The sequence below is a fragment of the Herpailurus yagouaroundi genome, unplaced genomic scaffold (genome assembly GCF_014898765.1).
Source record: "Herpailurus yagouaroundi ecotype Mexico unplaced genomic scaffold, PumYag 214, whole genome shotgun sequence".
Lineage (NCBI taxonomy): Eukaryota > Metazoa > Chordata > Mammalia > Carnivora > Felidae > Herpailurus > Herpailurus yagouaroundi.
The window spans coordinates 4,580,437-4,594,188 of NW_024412445.1; positions in this window are offsets into that span (position 1 = coordinate 4,580,437).

Here is a 13,752-nt window from a genome sequence, read left to right on the forward strand (position 1 = left end):
TGGTTCCTCGATAAGTTAAATGAAAAATTACCGTATAACTCAGCAATTCCACACCTAGGAATCTACCCAAAAGAATTCAAAACAGGTTTTCAAGTGAAAGCTTGATACACAAACATAGAGCTACCAAAAGTAGATGCAACCTAAATTTTCATCAACAGATGAATGGGTAAACAAAATATCCATATGGTAGAATGTTGTTCAGCTATAAAAAAAGCAATGAAACACTGAAACATGCTACAACATGGACGCCATTATGCTCAAAAATATTGTGCTAAGTGAAAGAAACCAGGCACAAAATGTCTGATTCCCTTTACAGGAAACTTCCAGAATAAGCAAATTATTGGAGATAGAAAACAGATTTGGGGTTGCCACTAATTTGTGAGCTGGGGGAGGAGCAAATGAGAGCCACTGCTTAATGGGTACGAGGTTGCTATCAGGATGATGACAAAGTTCTGGAAGCAGACAGTGGTGGTGGTCGCACAACATCATGAATGCACTTAATGCCACTAATTTGTACGTTTCAAATTGGTTACGTTGTCAATGTTGTGTGTACTTGGCCACAATAAAGAAGGCAAATGCTTCCAAAGCATAATTTAAATTTGTTTCACTGGTCAGTTATAATTCAGACATTAGCCCTTCCATTGTTTGAAAATAGAATTGCTCTGTGTTTTAAGCTTCTTTGTGGGAGCAGGGAGTTGTGATGTTTTCTCAACTTCATCTCATATTCTAGAAAAATATTTTGCTATAGTGGTTGGAAAGTACATCAACTTTGTTTTTCAGTTAATTTGACCCCCGTACATGTGCGTTAAATCTTGGGGCTCAAGATGTGTGCTAGATTCTTCTTTAAAGCTTTTGGAGACATATTCACGTGTCTTGCTAAATTCTGTAGCTCTGGGTTTTATTTTTTATTTTTTAATTTTTTTTGCGGGGCGCCTGGGTGGCTCAGTCGGTTAAGCGTCCGACTTCAGCTCAGGTCACGATCTCGCGGTCCGTGAGTTCGAGCCCCGCGTCGGGCTCTGGGCTGATGGCTCAGAGCCTGGAGCCTGCTTCCGATCCTGTGTCTCCCTCTCTCTCTGCCCCTCCCCCGTTCATGCTCTGTCTCTCTCTGTCCCAAAAATAAATAAACATTAAAAAATTAAAAAAAAATAATTTTTTTGGTGTGAAATTTGTATTTATCTGAACAATTTTTGATTCGTATCACCAATGTGGGATATTAGAATATTTCTGGCATATGACTGTGGATTTTATTTATTTATTTATTTACCAGTAAATCTAGTTTTTTGCTTTCCCAATAAAGTTAATAATCAGGCTATCAAAATATCTGCTTCCAACATTCTTGGCTTCATTTCTCTCTGACATTTAAATGAATTTTCAAAAGAGTCTCTGTTTATTATATGTTTTCTTTCCCCTTATGGATACCTGTGAAATGCTTAAAACTAACCTGCAGCTTGGATTTTCACTCAAGTGTGCCTGATAACTTTTCATCTCAGAAAATAGACATACACCATTGACTTTTAGAGCCCCCAAATACTCATTTCTATGAACACGCCAAACATTGTTTTATCTTGTGATGAACATTTAGTTTGATTTTTTTAAGCTTATTTATTTATTTATTTTGAGAGAGAGAGAGAGAGATAGGGAGAGAATCCCAAGTAGGCTCCACGGTGTCAGCACAGAGTCCAACGCAGGGTTTGGACTCATGAACTGTGAGATCATGACCTGAGCCAAAATCAAGAGTTGGACGCTCAATGGACTGAGCCACCCAGGTGTCCCATGTTTAACTTGATTTTAGTTTTTGTTTCTGAAAGCCTCATTCTAATGAACAGCATTCACACACACACACACACACACACACACACACACACACACCTATTTCTTGAGCATGCATTCCTTGAAATTATATGAGAGAAGTTGCACATTTACACAATTTTTTTATTGCTGTGTAATGCTTACCTGGCCTCCAAACTGCCCTGTGAGTGTCACCAGCAAGCCCCAATTTCTCCTCCCCGCTCACGACAATCTCTGAGGTGTAATAAATAGAAAGTCATATCTCACAATTTATTTTAATTTTCAGTTTGTGAACCACTACTGCGCTTAAATACTTTTCTTGCATTCAGCGGCCTCTTGTATTTCTTTTGTAAATTGTATAATGGAGTCCTTTGCGCGTTGCCCATTACCGAGCTATTTCTCTGTATTTTTTTATATAAATTTGTAAAGCTCTTTGTATGTGAGCAAATGTAACCCTTCCTTCAAAGCCACTGCAAATATTATCTCAAAATATCACTGATATTTAAATTGCAGTCTTCATTTTCTTTCTGTCTTAAAAAACACAATCACAGATATTTTCAAATATACATGAAAGCAGAGATAATCATTTAGCGAATCCCAATAGAACCACCACCCGGATTCGATAATTAGCTAAGATATTGCCAACCTGCTTCCACCTCTCAACTGTTCTTTTTATTTATATTATTGTTTTGGTTGTTTTGCTGGAGTATTTTAAAGCCAAGCTCATGTTACCCATAAGTACATCTGGATGCATCTTTATTACTAAGGACATTTAGATACAGAACTACATGCTATTTTCCTGACTTATCCACATTTAAGACTAAGAAAACGTCACCTACCATGTAAAACTCCTTTGGGTAACATATATCCATTTCAAAATATACTCCTCCCCGGGTTATCTTCCTTAGACCTTTTTGCCTATTTAACCATAGATAATTTCATCGATTTACTTTGCATAGCTTCTTGACCACAATTCTAGAATTCTTTTTTTTTTTTGATGTTTATTTATTGTTTTTGAAGGAAGAAGCACAAGGAAATGCACACATTGGGGAGGGGCGGGGGGTGGAGGGACAGAGGATCCAAAGTGGACTCTGGGCTGACAACACAGAGCCCAATGCAGGGCTTGAACTCACGAACTGTGAGATCGTGACCTGAGCCAAAATCAAGAGTGAAATGCTTAACCAACTGAGCCACCAAGGTGCCCCACATTTCTATAATTCTTGTCAGATTCTCTTTTCCTCCAGATTTTTGCTTCACGCAGCTGTTCCCTGTGCATTTTTCATGTTCTCTTTTCTGAGCATCAGATGGCTATAGGCCTTCGACCTCAAGAAGGCTGTGATTCTTATTTTCATTGCCCACCCCCCAGTAGCAGCTCCATATTTCCAGTGTAAGTGACAGTGTGCGCTGAGATCTCAAGGCCTTCCTGCTAATTTTCAACGTTGTAGGTATTTACATAGGCATTTGGAGAAGTCATGGGTTTTTCCCCCAAGCAGTTCCCACTTACCATGACCATCTAACTCACAGCAGAGTTCAGGATTTCCCCTATTATCAATATACTTATTTTAGTCTATATGAACACATCTCCTTAATTCGCCCTTGCTCAGGCAGCAACGAGCCTTTCCCAAGAGTCCTGGTCTGCACCAGGCATCCCTCTTCTTTTGCTCAGGAGGCCTCTTCCAGGACATTCCAGTCACTGGCAAGAAACAGGAAACTTCTCTGTGAGGGCATTGCACAGATCAGTCGGGGGGCTCTTTCTCTCCAGCGTGCATCTGTTTTATTTTTGCTCAAAGTTAGGCAAATCCCTAACTTCTTTACTCCCGTTCACACAGTCCTAAAGTTAAACCATTCAGGTTTGGCCAAAGGGGGTGAGTCACTACGGGTTAGTAGGTGACAGAGTTAGCGGTTGTGTTTGTGGCCATTTGAGGCCATAATAGGTTGTGACCACCTTCAAAAGAGCTAGCCTTCAGTGTTTGGGACCTTCTGGGAGGCCATGGCACTGAAACACAGAGGTAGGGTCTACTTAGAGACCATGGGTCAATGGCCAGCAAAGCTTTTCCCCAAAGCTGTTCTCGGTTCCCCGCCAGCCCACGGAGACCCACTGCCAAATCCAAAGTCAAGTCATGGGATATCAGTTAGGAGAGGTCATAGAGATCATCTAATCAACCATTCTCATCTCATGAATGAAGACGCCAAAGCTTAGGAAGGTGGATTAATGGACTTGTCCAAGTGTGGGGGGAGATGTATGACCCCATCAAGGTCTCCTGACTCATACTAGTGACGCCCTGCATCTACCCAACCTCTGCCATAGCTCAGAAGGCCAGTAACGCCTCTCTGAAGCACCTTATTCCATGGCAGAGCCAAAAATCACCTTGGTAGGGTTGACTTCCATGATCAAACTATTTCCGAGGGACTTGGACTCTAGCTTGCTCAGTCTGAGGTCTCATCAATTGCAATTCTAGAATTTCTCATCATGAACACCAGGAAGATGGAATTAGATATGGCCCTGTTGGGTGAGCTAAAGTCTACAGAAACAAAAGAGAACAGCGCGCATATAATTAAGATGAAAAAAACATACTCCAGGAGACAAAAGATTGCCAAAGCTGATGTCCTCAGGAGGCCCCAATCCAACTTCAATCCCATCCAACCCTTGACCTGCCTTGGTCCTTAAGGGACTTGGTCTTTTGTCTGTGAAAAGACAACAGGATTGGGTCTTTAAGAGAAGAAATAAATAGTAAGTAGTTCTCCGGGTTTTCTGCAGCTATGTCTCATATTTGACAACCTTACACTCACCGATTTGACAGTCTGCTTTCACAAAGCCATATGCATATAAGGTGTATATTACCCCCACGTCGACGAGATTCTCACTTAGCCAACGACATCTGTCTTTGAACTGTCATGAAATGCTGGAATGATTCTTTTTCTTTTGTGGTGTCAATTCCTCTCTCTGTCATTATTAACCTTGTTAAATACCCTCTTCCCTCCCCTTCTGAAAGGCAGAAGTGAGTGCTAAGTTTCAAACATACCCCCTTAACACATCCAGATGGGGTGGGGAAAAAGCATAGCTAACTATCTACTTAATCAAACACCTACTTTTACTCCATCAACGGGGAGTAGACCCTTTTGTACATTTGACAAATTCAAGCAATTTAGCAAGTGGGTTAAAGTCTATGTAAAGGTACTTCAACAACATGGGAAATACAGACACTGGTCTTCTGTCTCAGAATTGGTTAATGGAAGACGTGAAATCTCAAAACGCGCACAACAGTGGGTTCTTACAGAGCTTCTAATGCACTGCTGGGAAAACCTTGAAAGATTTTCCATCACGGTGGGGGAGGGGGGCGGGTGGGTTGACAGTTTTTGCCTTTGCTGTCAGTGCCACTGTGGGAGGCTCCTAAATTTATTATACCTAGGAAATGATTCTAGTGCAAACCCATCCTGGAAGAAGCCAGGACGCAAGGCACGCCCGCGCTCGTCAGCCTGTGTTGTGGGGTGTGACTACAAGGCTTTGGAAGCCGAGTCTTGGCCACCCCATGGGCAGTGACCTCGGGCACTTCTCTGACTCGATCAAGAGGGGGCCTGAGCAAGAACCTGGTCCTGTTGGCTTTTCCACCTCAGGCAGCCGAGCAAGCCCTTCCTGGAAGGAAAAAAAAAAAATGATTCAGAGAGTAAAACAGAACCTTCACAATGGAGTGGCAATGTTTCCCACTGGTGTGAGCGGCTCCTTAAAATGCCGTCTTTGTGGAGTCATCAAAATGCTCAGTGCCATCAGGTAGAAGGTCAGATGTCACACATTACTTTGGGGTCATCAGGAAGCAGCTTTCTTTCTTTCTTTCTTTCTTTCTTTCTTTCTTTCTTTCCTTCCAGTCTCCTCACGTTGGGAAGCTCCTTACCCTCAGTTTTCCTCACCCACGAAATAAGAATAATAACGTGGTCCAACTTCCTAGGGAAGAGAAGATCGATGAGCTCTTTTTGCTGATTAGCTCAAAAGCCATGCAAATATAAATCAGTGAGTACTCCGTGTGCCACTGCCCTGCCACCCTGGGCGCCTGGAGCTCTCACTGAACTCAACAGGAGCTCCAGGAATGTACAAGAAATATGTGCTGGGAGAAATGGGTCTGGGGCATTTTGGTGATGATTACTTAAGCACTGCTGTAGCAGGAGAGACAACTTGTAAGTGTATGATTATCGATTGCTGCATTTGGATCTGCTCTGAGAAACTCTGCTACATCAGGTAGTCGGGCTCAAACAGCATCAATCATGTGGCACAACACTCTGGCTGTCTTACGGACTTAATGGCATTGGAATCAAAGGGCAAAAGCTGCCCTTGGAGGCCAACAGGGGCTCTTCAAGGCTCGAGGAGTCAGAGCAGAAGGAACTGATGTTTGCCTTGCCAATTACAATCTAATAAGAAGGTAATTAAACCGGCATACAGGTTCTACTGTAACAGTGATCTGTAACCTTGATCTACAACATGGAATGATCAAAAAAGACATCTGTGCTCTACAGCTCGGCCCGTGAAGCCACGTCCCTTGGTTCAATGCTGCAGGGTTAGTCACTTGTCATCCTTGGATGGCCGTAGAACGTGTCCCCAACCGTAGTCACTTGTGTCCGAAACTTGCACCAATCCCCTATCTCAACTTGTACCAAAGGATGGGGTCTTCATTCTTCACAGTCTGTTTCTAACAGCAGGCTTTGTTACCATCTATAAATTCAGACAACAGGATTCCTTCTCCCAAAACGCAGGATCGTTGGCTACAACAGATCGACTATAAGCCGCTCCACGGAAAACGTTTATGAGATATCATCATAGAAAATAAAGGGATATTGTAATGAAAAGGCAACCCTTTGGTTTAATTGCAACTGTTTAAGCTAAAGGAAATTGTGTATTTGAGCTCTGAAGTGGAAACAAAGTTGCCAGTTTCTGAGATGCATATTATAGAAAAATGAGTTCTTTTTCTTCATTAGAAAAACATATCTGCAAGTAATAAGAATATTATGAGTAAATATTAAAAGAATACATAGCCATTAGGCCGTGAGTAGCTACAGAATACATTATGTCTTTAAAGAATTTCCAAAGCATCCACTTAGAAAAGAAAACAACAACCACCACCACCTGACTCCTGGCCTAACTAAACTATAACCTGCGTTGCTACCCTACAGAAATAAAGCAGCATCAACACCCTCCGGAGAATTGCCCCCACACTACCAGAACAGGATGAAGGAAACTTCATCATGAATCCGAAGCGTTACGGATGTAAGTCATCACTTGCTTCCTTCGGAAAAATAACTTGAAAGTCCACAGAAGCGTGCATGCCCGAGGAAGGAGTGAACTACACCTAAGGAAGACCAAGGAAGGAGTGAAATGCAGGACATTCTGTGCTGAACCCATCACTGCTCAGGGAGCATTCCGTAGGTGAAGAAATAGCATGACTATGCAAATGAGCTGAGAGCCCCAGACAGAAGGACAGAAAGGGAACGTGACTCTGTCCAGCTACAGGACGAGGAAAACACACTTCCTACGCAGATCAGAAAAACAACGTAACAGCTCCTTGTCGCATAATTTTTCAAGTTTGTTTCTTTCCTTTGAGAGAGATAGAGAGCGTGTGGGGGAGGGGCAGAGAGAGGGAGAGAGAGAGAACCCCAGGCAGGCTCAGCGCTGTCAGCCCCGAACCTGATGCAGGGCTCGAGCCCACAAACTGTGACACCATGACCTGAGCCCAAATCTAGAGTCAGATGCTTGACTGGCTGAGCCACCCAGGCATCCCTGCCATATAATTTAAACAAAATTGTTTTGCCTGATTTAGAAAACAGTCCGATGAACCCTTCAAGTGTGGTACCAATAAGTGGAAATATCCACTGAATGTTCTCGTTCTGGGCACTGAGAAAACAAAACAGACCAAAAAAAAAAAAAAATCCTCTGTCTTCACAGAGAGTAAACAAAACAAATGTTAACAATAGAGCATGTTGGAAGATAAGCGCTGTGTAAAATGTAAAGAAGGAGCGCCTGGGTGGCTCTTAAGTATCTGAGACCTTGGCTCAGGTCATGATCTCACAGTTCGTGAGTTCGAGCCTTGTGTCGGGCTCTGTGCTGACAGCTCAGACCCTGGGGCCTGCTTTGGATTCTGTGTCTCATTCTGTCTCTCTGCCCCTCCCCTGCTCTTGCTCTGTCTCTCTCTCTCTCTGTCTCTCTCTCTGTCTCTCTCTCAAAAATAAACATATTTTTAAAAAAATGTAACGCAAAGACATCCTCTTTTTAGAGGATGCTTGGGTGGGGGTAGCGTTGTTACGCCTTTATGAAGGGTGGGCCATGACTGTCCCGGAGCTGAGATGACATTTGAGCAAAGTCTCGAAGCAGGAAAGAGGGCAGGCGGGCAGGCGTCCAGAGAACGGCAGGTACCGTGAGCCATGGCCGGTGCTTGAGGACCAGCAAAGCAAAGCCAAGCAGCTGGAGACCAGTGAGCAAAGGACACAGTTAGTGGCTGGACCTGACTCCAGCGGAGAAGTGCATGATCCGATGAGCTTTTCCTCAGGCCCTCCCTGCATACTACGAGGGGCAAGGACAGGAGTAGAGAGCTGTTCAGAGCCCTCCCAGTCTGCAGGCGGAAGGTGGCGGAGTTTGGGCCCCTGTGGTTGCAGTGGAGTCGGGAGGTTGGGTTACTGACACCTGTTGGAGGCAGAGCCAGCAGAGGGTCCCGATTGAGGGAGGGGAGGAAGAAGGGAGCCATCAAGAATGCCCCCAAAGTCCTGACCTTGGCAATTTCCCATTGCTATTGGATCCGATGCAGTGACACAGGTTTGAGGGGAAAGGTTTGAGGGGATTCGAGGTGGGGACATGGTGAATACAAGAAGCCAGCTATAGATGCGCAGGTCAGGCTATCAAGGAGGCTGAAAGATGCACAAGTCTTTGATTCTAGGGGAGATCAGAACCGCAGACGTCAGCCCAAAGACGATGTCCGGGGAGCTCCCGCGCGTTCGGAAGGAGGCCGAGAGGCCAGTGACGCAGGGCAAACCCAGGCACACGTGGCCCACTGAATACCCACTTCACCCGTATCAACAAGTTCAAATGAAATGCTTGTGGAAGTTTTTGGAAACTTGAAAGCGGGAGACAGACACCCACTTACGGCTCCTGGAACCAGCTGGGCCTGGCAGCAAACGCTCTGAGCAGAGAAACAATCTATTTGCAACCAGATCAAGGTCCGTCCCCAGCTGTGAATGTGGGAACATCGTCCAGGCAATGCTCCTTTCGTCTCGCCTGCTTTCTGCTGGATGTCGCTCTAAGAACCTTGATGGAAATTCAGGCGGGGAAGTCGAACGCTGATGACCACATACCATGATGAAAGACCTACATCCGTGCTCTCATTTACTCCCCGTGCCAACTCCATGCAGCGGGATTTCTTTTCCCTGAACCTGATGCTCAGGGCACTGGGGTGACTCAGCTAGGTTCCTACGGTGACCCTGTGTGCAGAGGGGAGAGACACCCAGGTTTTCAGGACACTTCCCACCACAGGGCCCTCCACCTCAACCCCCTCTCCAAAACGACCCCACTTCCTTTCGAGACTAGACGGGAAAGATTTGTGATTCATTAACACCCAAAAGAGAAAGCTGCTAGACCAGTAGAGAAGTAACTAGACTCCATGTCGGTGGACTTTACAGATTGGAAAGCCTGCTCATAAACCTTAGTCTTTTCCTGGAAGTGCCCGTCTGGTCCCTTCACCAAGATGCATGCTGTCAGGACAGGTGATCTGGCCTTACGGGAAATAAAAAATTGAAAGGGGACAAGCAGGAAACACTTGCCTCCAATTGGGGAAGGATGTCTCAAGGGAATCAGTCTTTGGAGGGATAGGGCACGGGGCGTAGCTAAAAAACCTGACCAAGATTTGTCTCCCAGGCTAACCACTTAGAAATCAAGCACCTCAGGGTCCCCTGGGTGGCTCAGTCGGTTGAGTGTCTGATTCTCTATTTAGGCTCTCAGGGTTCTCGAGACAGAGCCCCATGTCACCCCGCTCTGTGCTGACAGCACGGAGCCTGCTTGGGATTCTCTCTCTCTCTCTCTCTCTCTCTCTTTTTCTCTGCCCCTTCCCTTCTTGTTCTCTATTTCTCTCTCTCTCTCAAAATAAATAAACAAACATTTAAAAAAAAAATCTAGCAACCACTTAGTGGCTTTGCCCTTTTGTGTGTCCACAGGCTGTGTGTTCAAGTTGACCATGACGCGTTTTGCATGGAAATGCAATTGTTTCTGATTTACTGGGCTGGAGCCCCTTCAGGATAAGACCACACGTTATGCCTTTATTGGGACTTCCTGCCTCTCAAGTACCAGTTGTAACGGTAGCTGTCCCTGAATACATGCTCGTTGAATAAGTGAATGGAGATGTGCCACCAGCAGACTTAGAACTCCACAATCCTATTCTAATCTTGCTCCTATAACACAGTGGAATCGCCTGGGTGCAGACCCGTCCCTCTGTCTTTATTCTCATCTGTTCAGGCCAGATCAAGATCTACTTTTCCTGTAGTCCGCCAAAACATCTTCAACAACTTTTCATCAGAAAGCTTTCTGGGTAAATCTATTCTTCTCCAAGTCGTTATATCCGACCTAGTTTGCTTTTCAGTCTCTTCCAACCAAACGGTGTTGATTAAAAAGTCACCAGTTTTGAGAATCTAAGTGTCTTCTGACAAATTCCAAGGGGAATAAAGCGAAAGGAATTGTCATAAAGTGGGAAGAATTTGGTTGTCAGCTGCGACACATCCTCGATTCAGATCGAGAGGTGGAAATGTGAACGATGAGGAGATCTGCTGAATTTCTGTGGGTTTCAAAGCCAGGAGCAACGGAGCCTCCAGAGAGGGCCTTTTAAACGTGGCAGGAAACGGAACATCCTGCGGGGCTCTGTGCGGCTGGCCGGGCAGTCCTGGCCCCTGTGTCCTGCTCCTTCCCTTCTAGAAGGAGTGGGAGCCACCCTTCTGTGCTTAGAAAAAGCCAAACCCAAGGCAGTGAGCCTCAGGAAAAAATGGTCAAGAATCTTGCCCCAGACCAGCAACTGTTGGTTTTCAAAAACAGCAGAAGCAGAAGCTGGGGATGGCGAAAAGTAGGGACAAGAAACCAAAGAAGCAGAGTCCTTGTTGCAAAAATTCCATACACGTCCTGGTCTCTTCGTTCGTGTTCCTGTTCCTTTACAGACGAAACTGTGTGCGTTCTGCATTACTTCAGCATTGTAGAAAGACGATAGAATTTTTTTTTTTTTATGAACTTTTCCTGTTACTTCAGGATTATTCCTGCTATTTCCCAACGGCTGCAGGAAAAAGGGATGTTCATCCTTTGCCGTGTAACAGATATTTTTTTTTTTTGTAAATTTTTTTTTTAAGTTTTTACTTATTTTTGAGACAGAGAGAGACAGAGCATGAACGGGGAAGGGGCAGAGAGAGAGGGAGACACAGAATCGGAAGCAGGCTCCAGGCTCTGAGCCATCAGCCCAGAGCCTGACGCGGGGCTCGAACTCACGGACGGCGAGATCGTGACCTGAGCTGAAGTCGACGCCCGACCCACTGAGCCACCCAGGCGCCCTTAACAGATATTTTTTAATGGAAGCAAAATACAATTATAGCCACGGCAAATTGCATACACCAGCTCACTTAATTTCACCTCATTCCATCAACACCATTGTTAAGTTGGTATGCTCTGCAGAGGACAGACCGGAAGCTCAGAGAGGTTGAGTAACTTGCCAAGACTCACACAGGTAGTAAGAAATGAAAGTGTGAATCAACCATCCGTCTTCTGCTTAAAACTCATTCTCCTTAGAACCGTCTCTAGTCTCTGCCAGAACAAAAGTGCCCATAGCAGGATTCTCTTATTAGAGTAAGCTCTGAGTAAGTAGTCTGTGATTCATTCTATAGGGGCTCTTTGTTCTTTTGGTAATATCTCAAAAGAAGAAAAATTGCTAATTTGACAGTTATTGTCTGAATAAACTAGGCTGCCCTTCGTTAAATGCTGCAACATTATTATGTATCTATTCTAAAGAAACAAAATGACTTTAGAGCTATAATTTAAAAAAAAAAAAAAAGCATCACCTGTTTCAATTTCCCCTGCTAAGTTTTTCCCTCCAACGTGCTTTTATTGATGATTTAAGCAGCCTCTCCGAGGCCTTGGTGTCTACCCACAGAGCCCAGGTCACAGCAGGATTCTTGTCCTCTACCTGTTTTGGAGTGGGGGCGGGGGGGGCGGGTGGACCATGAAGCCTGGTTCTTCCCAGCTTGCTCTCCAACTCAACAAGACACTGGTAGCTAGCAGGGCTCACGATGAACACTAGTGACCGCTCAGAGTCCTTTCTCTGCTATCAGCAGACGGCAAGAACTGTCATATGTGAAACACACGATCCACAAACAATCCTGTGAGGCGGCTTACCTTATTCCTACCCAGCTGTACATGGGGAAATGGAAGCTCAGAGAAGTTCAGGAACTCGGCCAAGACCACACAGCATCAACTATCGGGTCCTTCACCTCTTACTCTTCTGCCCCAGGAGGAAATGCCTTGGCCTGAGTCCTTGATTCCCACTCCTGGGGACCCATGACACACATTTAATGAGACACACTGGGGGCTAAGGGTGTTGTGTGCCTCTAAGAACCAGAGGTATCCTCTAACCTCTCCACTACATTTTTGGCCTCCCTGGGCTTTGAACCTTATGTCTATTGACTCATAGAATCCTGACAAGGACTCTTGCAATGAAGAGCAATGCAGTGGCATTGACTTCTTTTGCAGATAAGGGCAATGAGGCTCAGAGGTTCAGTGACTTGCCTAAGGTCATATAGGTAAGGGGTGGGCTAGGGATTAAAGCCATGGACCTTTTTACTAGCTCCACTTCCTCTGGGCTCTAAGCAGGGGGAGTTAACAGGCTCTGGGCTCAGAATCTCAGAGTTTCTCTTAGCACTAACTCAGTGGTAGGAGTTGTGGAAGTGGTCCAGGAAGAACATGTCCCGCTGCCTGGGGTTCGTGGAGGGTAGAGGACATTTCTCCCAGAGATGGCACCAGGCAAAGCCGGTCCAGGACTGTCTGGGCCCTGCCACCAGCAGCCTCCTCAGCCAGGCCGGCCACAGCCTTCCCCGGTGGTCTCCCATCCCTGCCCCACTCAACTGCCCAAAGTGACATTTTCCACCTGTCACCTTTGCGCTGTTCTGTCCACCTGCAAGGCCTGCACCCCCGAGCTCCCTCCGGGCCCAGGGGTGCACTTCCTCACTCTCCTGCAGGAAGGCATCATTTGGCCCTCCCCAGGATCTGCACTGGATCTCCTCTCTCCCGTGCAGGGGTACCTTTCCGGATGCGCCCCTGCAAGTCCTGAAGGGCAGGGCCCGCAGCTCGCTGGTCTCCATCCCTCCCTTAACGCCCAAGGGAGATGGGGACAAATCGCCTGCATTCAGGATTCTCCCTCTTCTGCTCAAACAGCACACCATCGCCTGGCTCCCCCTCGGGTGGGGCCCAGCTAATGAGAGTGACGGGCGTCAAGAGGTGCGCGGTTAGAGCCCGCATTCCTGTCTCAACGAGACACACGCAGCGCCTTCCTCGCGTGCTTCGGGGCTCGGGGAAGGGGGGGGGGGTCTGAGGTGCCAAGGCCTTCGCTGTCACCTCCTCCCGCGGCCGCCCTGTCACACCTGGGTGTGCACGCAGACCAAGATGGAAGGCGCGATCCTAACTTCTGCCTGAGCAGGTGGGAGGGAAGAGAGACGAGAGGTATTCCATTGGTTGTCTGGGAAAATGAATCGCACCTTCCCCTCACTTGCGGAGGATCAACTTTTCCCACCCCCTCGGGTGGGCACTCCTCACCCGGGGTCGCAGCCGGAAACGGGGAGCCCAGTGGCCCCATTTCGAGGGACGTGGAGCTGGGCGGGCAACGGACGCTCCCCACCCCAGACACCGGAGAAAGTGCCTCACGATGTCCCGGGTCCCCGGAGTCCCCGCGGCGGGGCGAGCGGCACCCCCCG